Source organism: Schistocerca cancellata, chromosome 1 (assembly GCF_023864275.1).
Source record: "Schistocerca cancellata isolate TAMUIC-IGC-003103 chromosome 1, iqSchCanc2.1, whole genome shotgun sequence".
In the NCBI taxonomy this organism is placed as follows: Eukaryota; Metazoa; Arthropoda; class Insecta; order Orthoptera; family Acrididae; genus Schistocerca; species Schistocerca cancellata.
In genome coordinates this window covers 809,026,289-809,042,113 of record NC_064626.1, presented here as the reverse complement: position 1 = coordinate 809,042,113, position 15,825 = coordinate 809,026,289, and positions in this window count along the sequence as shown.

Genomic DNA, 15,825 nt, shown 5'->3' with positions numbered 1-15,825 from the left:
ATGCAACCACAACGGAGGGGCCAAACAAACTTATGGTTCCTGAAGAGGGGCAGCAGTCTTTTCAGTAGTTGCAGGGGCTACAGTCTGGATGATTGACTAATCTGGCCTTGTAACATTAACCAAAACGGCCTTGCTGTGCTGATACTGCGAACGGTTGAAAGCGAGGGGAAACTACAGCCCTGATTTTTCCCGAAGGCGTGCAGTTACTCTGTGTTTAAATGATGATGAGGTCCTCTTGGGTAAAATAGTCCCTCATTCGGATCTCCGGGCGGGGACTACTCAGGATGACGTCATAATCAGGAGAAAGCAATCTGGCGTTCTACGGGTTGGAGCGTGGATTGTCAGATCCCTTAATCGGACAGGTAGGTTAGAAAATTTAAAAAGGGAAATGGATAGATTAAAGTTAGATACATTGGGAATTAGTGAAGTTCGGTGGCAGGAGACACAAGACTTCTGGTCAGGTGAATGCAGGGTTATAAATACAAAATCAAATAGGACTAATGCCGGAGTAGGTTTAACAATGAATAAAAAAAATAGGAGCGCGGATAAGCTGCTATGAACAGCATAATGAATGCATTATTGTAGCAAAGGTAGACACGAAGCCCACGCCTACCACAGTAGTACAAGTTTATAAACCAACTAGAGCCGCAGATGATGAAGTGATTGAAGAAATGTATGATGCGATAAAAAAAATTATTCAGATAGTTATGGGAGACGAAAATTTAATAGTCATGGGGGACTGGAATTCGATAGCAGGAAAAGGAAGAGAAGGAAACGTAGTAGGTAAATATGGATTGGGGGTAAGGAATGAAAGAGGAAGCCGTCTGGTAAAATTTTGAGCAAAGCGTAACTTAATCATTGCTAACGCTTGGTTTAAGAATCATGAAAGAACGCTGTATACGTGGAAGAGGCCTGGAGACACTGGAAGATTTCAGATAGATTTTATAATGGTAAGACAGAGATTTAGGAACCAGGTTTTTAATTGTAAGATATTTCCAGGGGCAGATACGGACTCTGACGACAATTTATTGATTATGAGCTGTAGATTAAAACTGAAGAAACTGCAGAAAGGTGGGAATTTAAGGAGGTGGGACCTGGATAAACTGAAAGAACCAGAGGTTGTAGAGAGTTTCAGAGAGAGCATTAGGGAACGATTGACAAATACAGGGGAAATAAATACAGTAGAAGAAGAATGGGTAGCTTTGGAAGATGAAATAGTGAAGACAACAGAGGATCAAGTAGAAATCCTTGGGTAACAGAAGAGATATTGAATTTAATTTATGAAAGGAGAAAATATAAAAATGCAGTAAACGAAGCAGGCGAAATGGAATACAAACGTCTCAAAAATGAGATCGACAGAAAGTGCAAAATGGCTAAGCAAGGACAGCTAGAGGAAAAATGTAAGGATGTAGAAGATACTGCCTACAGGAAAATTAACGAGACCAGCATGAATATCAAGAGCTCAGATGGAAAACCAGTCCTAAGCAAAAAAGGGGAAAGCAGAAAGGTGGAAGGAGTATATAGAGGGTCTATACAAGGGCGATGTACTTGAGAGCAATATTATGGAAATAGAAGAGGACTTAGATGAAGAAGAGATTGGAGATATGATACTGCGTGAAGAATTTGACAGAGCACTGAAAGACCTAAGTCGAGGAAACGCCCCGGGAGTACACACCATTCCATTACAGCTACAGATACCCTTGGGAGAGCTAGCCATAACAATACCATCTGGTGAGCAAGAGAGGGAGACCAAGAGATGAACAGACTAAGCAGACTCAGAAGGCTGTTGGTTGCAGTAGGTACTGGGAGACGAAGAGGCTTGCACAGGATTGGGTAGCATGGAGAGCTGCATCAAAACCAATTTCTGGACTGAAGACTACAACAACAACAACAACTACGACGAATCGGGATTTGTTGGTCAATATCATCAAAGAGACGCAGAAAGTGGAATTTGTTGTAGATGGTATCGTTCCACATCGACTATACAAATGCGTGTTTCGTCAACCCTAACAGTATAACGAAACGTGTTTGCGTTTTTTCTGATGTACCACATACGGTGCAACTTTTGAGAAATCACTTTTAGGATGATTGTTTTTCATTAAGGAATGGAGAAACAATACAATAACAAAACACATAATCGAGCAGCTGTTGTTGAAAGATAATGACGAGTTAAAACTGTGCCCCAAACTTACCGTTCGTCATCTGACAGTTTTAGGTATGTTCATCTTGCCTGGCAGCTCTTTTCCAAGACTGTGACAGGAAATTTCTTACGTAATGCCTGAATAAAAAGATACTGCAGAATTTTTTAAGTTGGTAAACAATACGTTTGACGTCATGAATACTAGGGTACCTGTTGGCAAGCGACCAATTTCAATTGCTTTTGGGAAGATCTTCGCAGATTCTACTCCTTCCATGAAAAAATGAGAGTAGGAAATCATGAAACATTATGTCTTTTCCAAAATGGGCTTATCACCTCAATACAGTCACTATTGCGTTGTTTCTCTGATTTGAAAAATAGTTACGGTTTGAAGTATGTATTGATCTCAAGTTTCACCCAATAGTGCCTGTAAAACTTATTTTCCCTGATAAGAGCGACTGGCAGGGCCTATGATCACCCCTTACCAGAGGATTTCAAAAGCTATTTGCGTATCTTAATTATGAACAAAAGTATTGCTGACATTCAGTTACGTAACTCTTCACCAGTTGTTTACAGGGCTTGTGCCGGGCATTGAGGAGGCGTTGTCAATGATAGAAGGTGAAAAATAAGATAGACATTATACTAGATAATTTAACTGTTTCACCGTTGATAGAAGCTTCAGAAGGTTCTCTATAAGGTCTCCGCTACGTCGCTGGATATCTTGCTTCCAGATGAGCCTCCATAGGCAAATCATTTGACCATCCTAGCGGCAAGGTAATGGTAATCAATCTACAAGTTCTGAGTGGATTGAGAAACCCTCTCGTGGTGGCTTAATCGTCCTTTCAGATGAGTGGTTTGAAGTTGTTAAGCTGTTAGAGGTGCTATTTTTAAATTTTCATGGCAGCAGTCTGCGTAAAGACACCAATGTGATTAGAAACCTGACGAGACATTTAAATGTGAAGTTTCCAACTATTTTTCAAGAGCTCATGACAATGTATGCTAAGAGGAGACCATTTATCCGAGCAAGACACCTCAACATATCAGAACAGAGACAGAGGGCCAAACAGCAGCAGCAGAAAACAGTGCGCAGGTGGAAAGCTTCTGCGCTTCACTTCAGGTCGGATTAAGATATTTAAATTCTTATTCAAGTTATTGAAAATGAGACGATTAATCGTCTAGCTTCTGCGTCATTATGCGCAATTATGTGTCAAGTAACTGGACTTAAAGCGTTTCCTTTCTATTTTATACCTGCATGACAAAAGTGTTACACAATATTTTCAAATATGTTCACGAAACTGAAAGTTCTTGTGATTGTTGTGTTTATATACGAGTGAAAATAGCATAATATTTGAAAACCGACTGAAGGATGCCAGGTTATAAATTATCTAATACAAAATTTTGAGTTACGGAATATACATGTTAAGGGGGCCACAATCAATAGTTTTGCCATTACTAGAAAAACAATAAAACAACTTCATAGTCGTAGTAAGCAATAACATACAGTCCCTGTTCTTGGTGAACTTCTGTTCGAAACCATGACTGGTTACATTGCCCTTCAGATTCTGTTAAATTATTGTTAGCATGAACGGAATACCACGATACGCGGAAGTGAGAATACCGTCTCGCGCTGCTGACGCTTCTCGACAGTGACGTCACGCGGAAGCACGCGATCGCTCAAAATGGTTCAAATTGTTCAAATGGCTCTGAGCACTATGGCACTTAACATCTGAGGTCATCAGTCCCCTAGAATTTAGAACTACTTAAACCTAACTAACCTATGGACATAGCACACATCCATGCCCGAGGCAGGATTCGAACCTGCGACCGTAGCGGTCGCGCGGTTCCAGACTGAAGCGCCTAGAACCGCTCGGCCACACAGGCCGACCACGCGATCGCTGCCGAACGCATTGGCCCAGCCTTCTGTGTAAGGACATTGATATGGACCCACGGGCGTCATGTAGGTATCTCTTCAAGAGGCTAGGCATTTCAACTACCCAGTCACAATACACACATTCGCTAATGAAATTCGTCGTAAATAATCCATCACAATTTGAGAAGAACAGTGACGTACGTGCCTACAACGCTAGAGAGAAAATGACTCTTATTACCCGTTGTTAAAGCTGTCAGTGGCTCAGAAAGGAGTTCAGTATGCAGCGACATATTGTTTTAATGATTTGTCCAATAAGATACGTAGAATGTCTGAGAGCTATCGAATCAAGTTTTAAATTTAATTTAAAATCATTTTACTCGTATTTCAATAACAAATTTCTGCGTAAAACTAATAGCCAGCAAAAAAATTTGGTTGCATGAATACGATTAAAAATAATAATGTATTAATTAATGTTAACACTAATCATGTATATGCATCCTGTAAAATGACTAGTACCACACATTTCGGAATAAGAGCCGTTCAAATGATCTATGGAACATGTAACTAAGTACCGAATTAACTACATGACGACTGCGGATGAACACCGTATATTATTCACACTGCCCGGTTTTGTGCAACAAATACATTATTTTTGTAACTAGTGAGCTACCGGAGAAAATTAAAACACAGTACATGATTGAATGGAAATATGCAAAATGTGTCAAGAGGTTGATTCCTTTGTCACCAAGAACAGCAATTATCGAAGAACAAAAGAAGCTGAACTTAATTATCGTTTGAAAACCTCAGGACTATGCTTCTTCACGTCCATGTTTTCATGACTACACCCAAAAAATTTAGAGCATTCTACCCTGTATGCAGACTCCGGTCCATGTTCTACATCAATGATTATTTGTTGTATAGAATTTAATACAGTGTGTTTTCTTAAAATTTACTGAGATACCCGACGAACCTGCTCTCCAAAAGATTAGTACGTGACGTTGGATGGCGCAACTAAGACGTAGTTTCATACTAACTCGCAGTCATCCAATGTTCAGTGGCAGCGGACGTGTTCTACAAAATTCTTTCGTTGTATTTTTCCTGTGTTGGATTTTACAAATGGCATCATCTTTGGTTTCAGCTTCTTAACAAGTCATCATCAGATGAAAGAAAGAGCGGGATAGTAGTAGAATTCTAAACAAATTTATAAACTGGAACCAACTTCCCTATAAAGCCTACATGCACTTTAATACGTTACAGGTTAACTGGTAGAACTGAAGTCTACAAATGACTACAATTGCTACAAAGTTTGCAGCTCATAAATCGTTCATATAATATTTTAATAATTCACAGTATATAATAGGTTGTAAGATTTGGCTACTCAGCACTCACTGGCAAAATTCGTTCTTTGTCGGGACGCAATTACGAGAGTTACTCATCACAAGAGCTCGTACGTAACTACAAGAAACATCTCGTTTTGGCGCTTACGCTGCAAAACAGAAAATTTTATAGACACTCGTAAATCTCCTACAACTAACATTGATTAGTTGCATCCTTTCGAGGAAGTACTAGCAAGTTTCGTATTTTATTTGTATTCTGTGTGTTAATGAATGGAGTAAGCTCCTCTTTCACCTGCAGTTTCGCCGCGCCGATGCAGACCCGCGCTCCTCCCGGTTGTCGGTACCTTCCGGGGAAACGCCATGGAGTCAACATTCGCTTGTTATCTGCATCCAAGCTACACTCTCCTCTGCTGGAACCTCATTCGCCCAGACATTGGCGGCCATCGCTCCGAGCGGCGTTTAATTAGCGTTAATCCCACCAGGTTTCAGAATCGATTAATAATTTAATTGGCAGTGCCTCTCTAATACTGAATTGACCTTTCCCTTTCGCGAATAGCAAATGAAAACCCTTTGCTCCTCGTTACGCAGTTGCAAGTGCGCTTGACAATGGTAACGTCAGGTTGATATTCCGTAGCGGCTTAATTAAGTGTGAATTCAGATGCTTAGATCGAAGAAGCTGAATGTCGTGATCTGGCATATTTTATGACGTTTCATCGATGTCGTTAAGGGCTCTTTCAAACAGTGTGGTTGCCTGTTATTTTTTTCTCTTTCATTTCAGGTCAAATATTTACTTTTACTTTTACTTAGCCAGGAATTCAGGGCGAGTGTTTCCGTGAGTTATTTCTGTTCGTCTCGACTTACCCTGGCTCCGTGCTGGAGAGACGGGAAGTCAACCAGACAGGTAGCCACCGGAAAGTGAACGAACGATGCATTGTTTGATTCTGATGTTCTATCAGTTTTTAAGGTTCCGCGCCACAGTCCGTAAAAACGAAACCCTTATGGGATCGCTTTATTTTCCGTCCGTCTCTCTGTCCGACTGTTAAGAAACCTTTTTCTCAGTAACGAGTACATATATCAATTTCAAATTTATGTCACATATTAAGGTCTATGGTTCTAAGTCAATTCAGTCAAAAGACACGGGCATTTATGTCACATATTTTGATATTCGAAAACTCATTCATCAAAACCTGTAGGGTGCTTCCGCGTGGCCTAGAATCATGAAACTTGGCGAGAAACATGGTTTCATAGTACAAGTAAAGGAAAAATCCCGAAAATTCTTCATTTTTAATTATATAGCAAGAAAAAATAGCTTTTGTCACTGTTTATTCGTCTGTCTGTTTATCTGTCCGTCTGTTAAGTCTTATTTTGATACTCGAAAACTCAGTCATCGAAACCTATAAGGTACTTCCCGCTGGCCTAGAACTATAAAATTTGGCAAAAAGCAAGGTTTCGCAGTACAGGTGAAGGGAAAAATTCGAAACTGTTACGCCACACGAAAAAGATACTTCTTTTGCCTTTTGATAGACGACTTCAAACTTGAAATTAAAATATTCTCGAAAGTTCTAAAACCCCTGGAACCGATATCTTGCCAGTATCAGTGTCGATAAGAGCCAATAGATCGTCAATATGCTCGATTCTCGCAATGGATAAACTGTCTAGGTATACATTTTTAATTTCGTACGGAACCCTCAGTGCTCGAGTCCTGTTCACGCTTGCCCAATGTTTTGTATTTACAGAAAGAATATTTCCCATTCATTTGCTTTTAGAGCAAAGTATTTACAAACTGGAAGCTCGTCAACGGGATCAGATTCTGTCTGTTCCAGACGTAATTCTCTGCACAAAACGTTTCTTTAAGTTGTCCAGTTGCCTGATGTTTCATATCTTCCATATTCATAAACGCTATAGAATAACATGCATGAAAAGACTATTGTGCAAATTGCGGTAATTTGTAGCTACCGGTGCAAAATTTTTGCATTTTCACGATGTGGCCTGATCGAGGTGCTGAGTTGGTAAGACATGTATCTGTATGGCTATTAATTTATGACAGATTTTAGGAAATATGTACATAATTTTGATGATGATCAATCAAATCCATTGCAGGCTTCCCTGTGAACGATGGAGTTTTATGATTATGTGAAACTGGAAGCGTTGCTAAAATTTATAACCATTTACTCATAACAATCGTAGCAAATCGTTCTCATTTAGTCTTACCGTTAGCATTAGTTTTTGTAATCATCTTCTTCAGAGTGCCCGCAGTCCCACCTGTTCCATATGCCCTTCAATCAGTATGCTCCATGAGTCCGAAATCGTCCCTTCTGCGTTCTCTTCGTCGTTATGAGTGCTGCATAGTGTGGAAAACAAAGGACGTTGCAGGATGGACAGAATATCAGAACACCAAGTTCGTGTTGCGATTTGCGTGTCATTAATCTTGCGCAAAATATACAGACCGTTTTCTCCACATTCATTCTCCTGTGAATCGTGGTAGGTGCCTGAAACGAGTTATCTTTCACCAATTATGCTTAATTCCCACCATACAGAAGCTCCCTCTTAACTCACGATTTACAAAGCCGCCAAGTTTCGCCACTGTAGAGTTCACGTCGAGAACTGTTAGTGCATTCGCCGGCCGGGGTGGCCGAGCGGTTCTAGGCGCTACAGTCTGGAGCCGCGCGACAGCTACGGTCGCAGGTTCGAATCCTGCCTCGGGCATGGATATGTGTGACGTCCTTAGGTTAGTTAGGTTTAAGTAGTTCTAAGTTCTAGGGGACTGATGACCTTAGAAGTTAAGTCCCATAGTGCTCAGAGACATTTGAACCATTTGTTAGTGCATTCGACATGTGTGTTATTCACATCAGGAGGCTACGTGAGTAGCTTTAAGGAATCCTCAACCTCTTAAGTCCGTATGTAGCATACGTGCTACATCCAACTTTCATTTTCTTCTAGCTCAGGGAATAAACTAAACTCTTTGCACCCACTTTTAGCATACACTTTACGCCATGTGCTTTCTGCAAGCTCTCAGTAGGTGGAATCTTCTGCTTGAAGAAAGATGTTCATCGCAGTGTCAGCATGACTTCGAGAAATAAAGTTAATTTCTGCTTTTTTAAATTAATTTTTTACTAGAATGCCTTTAGAATATCCTTTAGTATGCTAATAACCATTCTGTATCGAATAAGTAATTTTTTATTTTATCACAATAATACAGCGATATATATACAGGGTGGTCCATTGATCGTGACTGGGCCAAATATCTCACGAAATAAGCGTCAAACGAAAAAAATACAAAGAACGAAACTTGTCTAGCTTGAAGGGGGAAACCAGATGGCGCTATGGTTGGCCCGCTAGATGGCCCTGCCATAGATCAAACGGATATCAACTGCGTTTTTTTAAAATAGGAACCCCCATTTTTATAACATATTCGTGTAGTACGTAAAGAAATATGAATGTTTTAGTTGGACCACGTTTTCCCCTTTCTGATAGATGGCGCTGTAATAGTCACAAACATATGGCTCACAATTTTAGACGAATAGTTGGTAACAGGTAGGTTTTTTAAATTAAAATATAGAACGTAGGTACGTTTGAACATTTTATTTCGGTTCTTCCAATGTGATACATGTACCTTTGTGAACTTATCATTTCTGAGAACGCATTCTATTACAGCGTGATTACCTGTAAATACCACATTAATGCAATAAATGCTCAAAATGATGTCCGTCAACCTCAATGCATTTGGCAATACGTGTAACGACATTCCTCTCAACAGCGAGTAGTTCGCCTTCCGTAATGTTCGCACATGCATTGACAATGCACTGATGCATGTTGTCAGGCGTTGTCGGTGGATCACGACAGCAAATATCCTTCAACTTTCCCCAAAGAAAGAAATCCGGGGACGTCAGATCCGGTGAATATACGGGCCATGGTATGGTGCTTCGACGACCAATCCATCTGTCATGAAATATGCTATTCCATACCACTTCAACCGCACGCGAGCTACGTGCCGGGCGTCTATCATGTTGATAGTACATCGTCATTCTGTCATGCAGTGAAACATCTTGTAGTAACATCGGTAGGACATTACGTAGGAAATCAGCATACATTGCACCATTTAGATTGCCATCGATAAAATGGGGGCCAATTATCCTTTCACCCAAAATGCCGCACCATACATTAACCCGCCAAGGTCGCTGATGTTCCACTTGTCGCAGCCATCGTGGATTTTCCGGTGCCCAGTAGTGCATATTATGACGGTTTACGTTACCACTGTTGGTGAATGACGCTTCGTCGCTAAATAGAACGCGTGCAAAAAATCTGTCATCGTCCCGTAATTTCTCTTGTGCCCAGTGGCAGATCTGTACACGACGTTCAAAGTCGTCGCCATGCAATTCCTGGTGCATAGAAACATGGCACGGTTGCAATCGATGTTGATGTAGCATTCTCAACACCGACGTTTTTGAGATTCCCGGTTCTCGCGCAATTTACCTGCTACTGATGTGCGGATTAGCCGCGACAGCAGCTAAAACACCTAATTGGGCATCATCATTTGTTGCAGGTCGTGGATGACGTTTCACATGTGGCTGAACACTTCCTGTTTCCTTAAATAACGTAACTATCCGGCGAACGGTCCGGACGCTTGGATGATGTCGTCGAGGATACCAAGTAGCATGCATAGCACACGCCCGTTGGGCATTTTGATCACAATAGCCATACATCAACACGATATCAACCTTTTCTTCAATAGGTAAACGGTCCATTTTAACACGGGTAATGTATCACGAATCAAATATCGTCCGCACTGGCTGAATGTTACGTACTTATACGTTTGTGACTATTACAGCGCCATCTATCTCAAAGCGAAAAATGTGGTCCAACTAAAACATTCATATTTCTTTACGTACTAGACGAATATGTAATAAAAATGGAGGTTCCCATTTAAAAAAAAACGCAGATGATATCCGTTTGACCTATGGCAGCGCCATCTAGCGGGCCAACCATAGCGCCATCTGGTTTCCCCCTTCAAGCTAGACGAGTTTCGTTCTTTGTAATTTTTTCGTTTGATGCTTATTTCGTGAGATATTTGGTCCGGTTACTATCAATGGACCACCCTGCTGCAATATAAACATTTCGTTTACAAAATCTAAGCTCAGGTCTGAAGAGGTTATACCAGCATTGCCTAAATCTGAGGCGTCTTGTAATTCACGATTGAATTGCTAGTCTCTCAAAAACGCAGCGTGAGAAACTATGACTCAATGGCTACTGATCGTTTTCCACGTACTTCTATCGTTTCGAGGCAGCAATGCAGTGCGTTTCTTAGATATTTGATAAGTCCAACATTTCGAAGTGTGAGTGTATCTGAAATATAATTTTTGTTACGTCGAGATGTTTTGATCTTCAAGCAGGCTTTCTTTGATTTGTAAAAGTGCAATTTTATTCTTAATAACATCAGAACAATCCCCAAGATGATATTTCATAGTATATGATAGAGATATGAAAGACGCAAATGCATTTAACTACTTAAAAAACATTCTATCCTTTTGGAGTATACTTCACGATTAACATTTTAATTTGCTAAAATATTACCTTTAAATTTCTTCATCGACGTAGTCTTGCACACACCAAGTTCTCTGGCTTGTGTCTAGAGCACGTCACAGGCAGCAAGTGATCATACACAGGCTATGGCCCTTCTGTACTAGAAATAGAAAGTTCCATTGTTAACATTTGTAAAGGATGAGCAAGATAAAACTGCCCCACAAAATAGCTCATGTGCCTTAAGATAAGCCACCCAACTTTCATCAGGCGCCCCAGACGTGGATGGTGTACATAGATTTGCCTATCTTCAGACCCATGACACATTTTCTGGGCCAATTTTGTCTTGCCCACCATGTACATGCTACCTATAGCACTTGTTTATAGAGTAAAAGAGTTATGAACCTGCATTTTTCGACTGTATTTAGGGTCAGTATACCCATGGCCAGCCGAGGAGCATGAAAGGAAAGTACTGGTTGAGAAGGGAGTGAGGTAGGATTGTAGCCTATCCCTGACGTTATTCAATCTGACTTGGAGCAAGCAGTAAAGGAAACCAAAGAATTAAACTTCAGGAATAAGAAAAATTAAACTTTGACGTTTGCCTGTGGCATCGCAACTCCTTGGGAAACAGCAAAGGTCTTGGAAGAGCAGCTGAATCATAAAAGGAATGGATATTGTCCTGAAAGGAGCCTGTAAGATGAACATAACAAGTGCAAAACAAGGCTAATGGAATGTGGTCGAATTAAATCAAGGGATGCTGAGGGAATTAGATTAGGAAACGAGATACGTAAAATAGAAGGTGAGTTTTGCTGTTTGGGCACAAAAATAACTGATGGTGGCCGAAGTAGAAGGACACAAAATTTAGAGTGACAATGGAAAGAAAAACGTTTCTGAAGAAGAGAAATTTGCTAACATCGAATGTGGATTTAAGTGTTAGGAAGTCTTTTCTGAAATTATTTGTCTTGAGTGTAGCCTTGTATGAAAGTGAAACGTGGATAACAGGCAATCCAGAGGAAAAGAGAATAATAGCTTTTGATATTTTGTGCGACAGAAGAATACTGAAGACTAGATGGGCAGATCGTATAACCAATGAGGAGATACTGAACAGAATTGGTGAGAGAAAACATGTGGCTTAACTTGCCTAAAAGAAGGAATCGATTGATAGGACACATTCTGAGACATCTGGGGTATCACCAGTTTATTACTGGCGGGGAGTGTGGAGGGTAAAATTTGTAGATTAGACCAAGAGATGAATAAAGTAATCGGGTTCAAAACGATATAGCTTGCACTAATTTTTCGGAGACGAAGAGGTTTTCTCAGGATAAAGTAGCATGGAAAGCTGCCTCAGATCAGTCTTTGGACTGAAGGCCACTTCGACCACAACAACAACACACCTGTAGGCAGCACATGTGATGCTGTCCCTACCTGGGGATATTTTGTGACTATTTTCGAATTAACAACGTATAACTCCGCATTTAAGATTTATTATTTAACTACATAAAATTTTACAACACATTTCACTATTTAATGAATTGATGAGATTAAAAAATGGTAAGAACTGAAAACAGTACGGAATGCAGCACAGTTCATTGCCATCTATATGAACAAAGCGATATATTAAAAAAAAAACACTGTGATTCATTTCCATGCAGATATCAGCATTTTCAATTTTAAAAACATCATATTGTAGCTATGAACTCTTTTCTTAGGCAAATGCAAGATAAGAAAAGGTCTGTAACAACGAAACCAATTTTATTTATATCTAGTTCAAAGGCAATACTTTTCCAAACACTCAGTCTCAGAATGAAAGATTCAAATAATTTTATTCGCTGATTGGTTTGTGCTTGAACTTGATACTAATGAAGCTACTATAACACAGGTTATTAGGAAAATGAATAAAGATATTGAGATCGTTGGTACCTTAATACTACCCACTTTAGTGTTTTAGTTGCTTTTTATCTAACAATTCTCATGAAAAAACGGACGTAATTTATTTTTTGACGTTTCCTGTATGGTCGTAACTGCACTACTAAGTGAACTTCAGCCGAATAAGCCAGTGCAAAATAATTTACGTCTACGCCTTTTACGATCAAAAAAGGCCCACTGCACAGTACTGAAACGAAGTAGTTTCTTCTATTACTTCATCTCCTCCTGCCCCTCTCTCAGTTCATCTCATCTCCCCTCAACTCTCTGTCAATCTCCACCTGCCATTCCTCTCTGCTCATTTCCTCCTCCCCCTGTCCATCTGTTCCTCCCCTCTCTTTGCACTTGTCCTCTTCGCCCCACTCTCTACCCAACTCCTCCTCTCCCCTCTCTCTCTATATCTCCACCTTCCCTTTGCCTCTCCATCTCCCTCTTCCCCTCTATCCATCCACCTCCTCCTCCCTCCTATCTGTACCTATCATCTTCACCGTTCGCCCCGGTAGCTGAGTGGTAGTCTGCGTTCGCCAGGCCAGCAGTGCGCACCGCGCTCGGCCGTCCACGCCGCAGCGCGCACGGAGTGTTTTGTTTACTTCCTCGTCACCGCGCTTCTTAGTCGAACAACATATAATGGCCAACTTTTACAGGAAGAACACTCTTAAGTTCACCTTCTCAAATGAATGCGCACGACCCAAAGTACTGGCCGTCGAACGCTTCCTACGCGAAGACGTGAAGATCCCCCGTGATGACCTCATTGGCATACACCTATCTATCATTAGCAGCGTCGTTTATGTTAAGATGACTTTCGACGCTGCCTGCAATGAGATTATTCAAAGGACACGACATGGACTAAAATTTCGGCACTCCGACTGAAACGTCGGGCCTGTGGATGTCGACCATGCAGGACTTGGCCTTCGGACGATCCGTGTATTCGAACTGCCTTTCGAGGTGAATGAAGATGAAGTCATCGCGGCGCTAAGCCCGTTCGGAAAAGTCCAGAGCCACGTAGCCCATACATGGGCACAGTTTACGACGTATCCGGTGCTTAATGGTGTGAGACAAGTCCGAATCGATCTCAAACGGCACGTACCATCGTACATTTCTATCGGCGGCTGCCGCGCGGTGGTCATTTACGACGGACAACCTCGCACATGTTCCGGCTGTGGCAAAGAAGGCCACGTCCGTAATTAATGCCTGCAACGCCGCATCACACAACTACGGCACGACGACACCAACACCGACAGAACCACGACCACCCTTCCAGTCACCTATGCGGCGTCACTGCACGTCCATCCCTCTCAAGACGCCGTTCATGGGCGTCTCTCTGGTCCAATACACCCGGAGACGTCCCAGTACCTTGACACCGGCGATGCTGCCCGTGAACATGTCCAACAGCCGGACACGCCCACGCTAGAAGATCACAAGGATACCAACGAGACTGTTGTGGAGAATGACGACCGCATCATAACACCCGCGGCCTTTGTACCGGGACGACGTGAATCTCTTTCTTCCTCAGACACCGAAACTCATTGCCGAAAGCAGAAGTCGCCCAAACGACGAAAAAAACGCCGCAAGACGTCAGAATCGACCATTGCGCCCCCTCCGCAGGACGAAGAGATGGTACATCACTCTGACGGAGAACACGATAACACTTTCTCCTCTGCCACGGAGACGCGTCATCCACAAGACGGTGAACCGTCCAACAGAGATCGTGCGCAAGTCCCGCGCCCAGAAGCCATTGAACATAGCACGCCTGTTGTCACCGACGCAATTGCGCCGACTCGGCCAGCGCTGCCACCTCTCGCCGATATCAAACCTGTCGGACATTTTTCATGGGCGGATGACACGGATTTCCCACCTCCATCTGATGCGGAAATGAGATCTGTTCCTCCGTTAGACCAACACTAAAATGGGGAAAGTTTCTACGGCGACTCCTGCGACTTCTATGGTCTTCACGCATCCACGACGACAATCTTCACCAGCTACGAACCTATCGGCAGCACGGATCTCCCATCAGGCGTACCGAATAGCTACTATCAATACTAATAATATCGGCTCCTACGTTAAACTTCAACTGCTCCGTGACACGCTAAGAGCAGCGGACATCGACATCGCCCTGTTACAAGAACTGAGGACACCAATTTGGACTGGGTGCTATGGATATGAGACGTACGCCGCCCCTGCAGCTATGGAACACACAGGAGCAGCCATCCTCCTACGAGAAGGTATTGCAGTTTCCGATGTCGCATACCTCCCAACGGCGCGAGGGGTGACCATAACAGTTAAAGGACTCAAAATCATAAATCTCTACGCTCCATCGGGCACTGATAAACGGAGGGATCGCTCCCAGTTCTACGCAGAAGATATCACGCCTTTATTCCTCGGCCGATACGATCATCTCCTCGTAGGCGGAGATTTCAACTGTGTTCTCGAGCGCACAGACCAATACCCCCATTTCACCACATGTCCGGAACTTCGCTTCCTCGTCCGCCGCCTTCGTCTCCTCGATACTTGGCGAGTGGTACACGGCGACCGCCCGGGGTATACACACATCACGAGCCACTCCGCCAGCCGACTTGATAGAATATACATCTCTGACGCTCTGAAATCAGTTCTCCTCGACGCGGAACGTTGGCCGTCTGCCTTTTCGGATCATGACGTCTACATCTGTACCATGAACCTACGTCGACAATCTATATGGCGCAGTGCAGGACCTTGGAAACTCAATGTCACGCTACTGCGGGACCCTGAACGTCGACAACAGATCACCGACACGTGGCACACCTGTGTTCAACGCATTATGCGTTACGAGACCACACTGCAGTGGTGGTTGCTGTGCGCCAAACCGGCCATCCGACGCACATTGACACACTATGGCAGAGCCAAAGCCAGGTGGAATCACCACACAACTGATTTCTACTATAGCGCTCTTCGTGAACTCATGGATCATCCCCCATCCCCGGATCGTCTAAAAGAAGCTCAACGCATCAAGGCAAAGATTTTAACCTTGACCAGAAGCCGTCTAGAGGGAGCCATTGTATGAG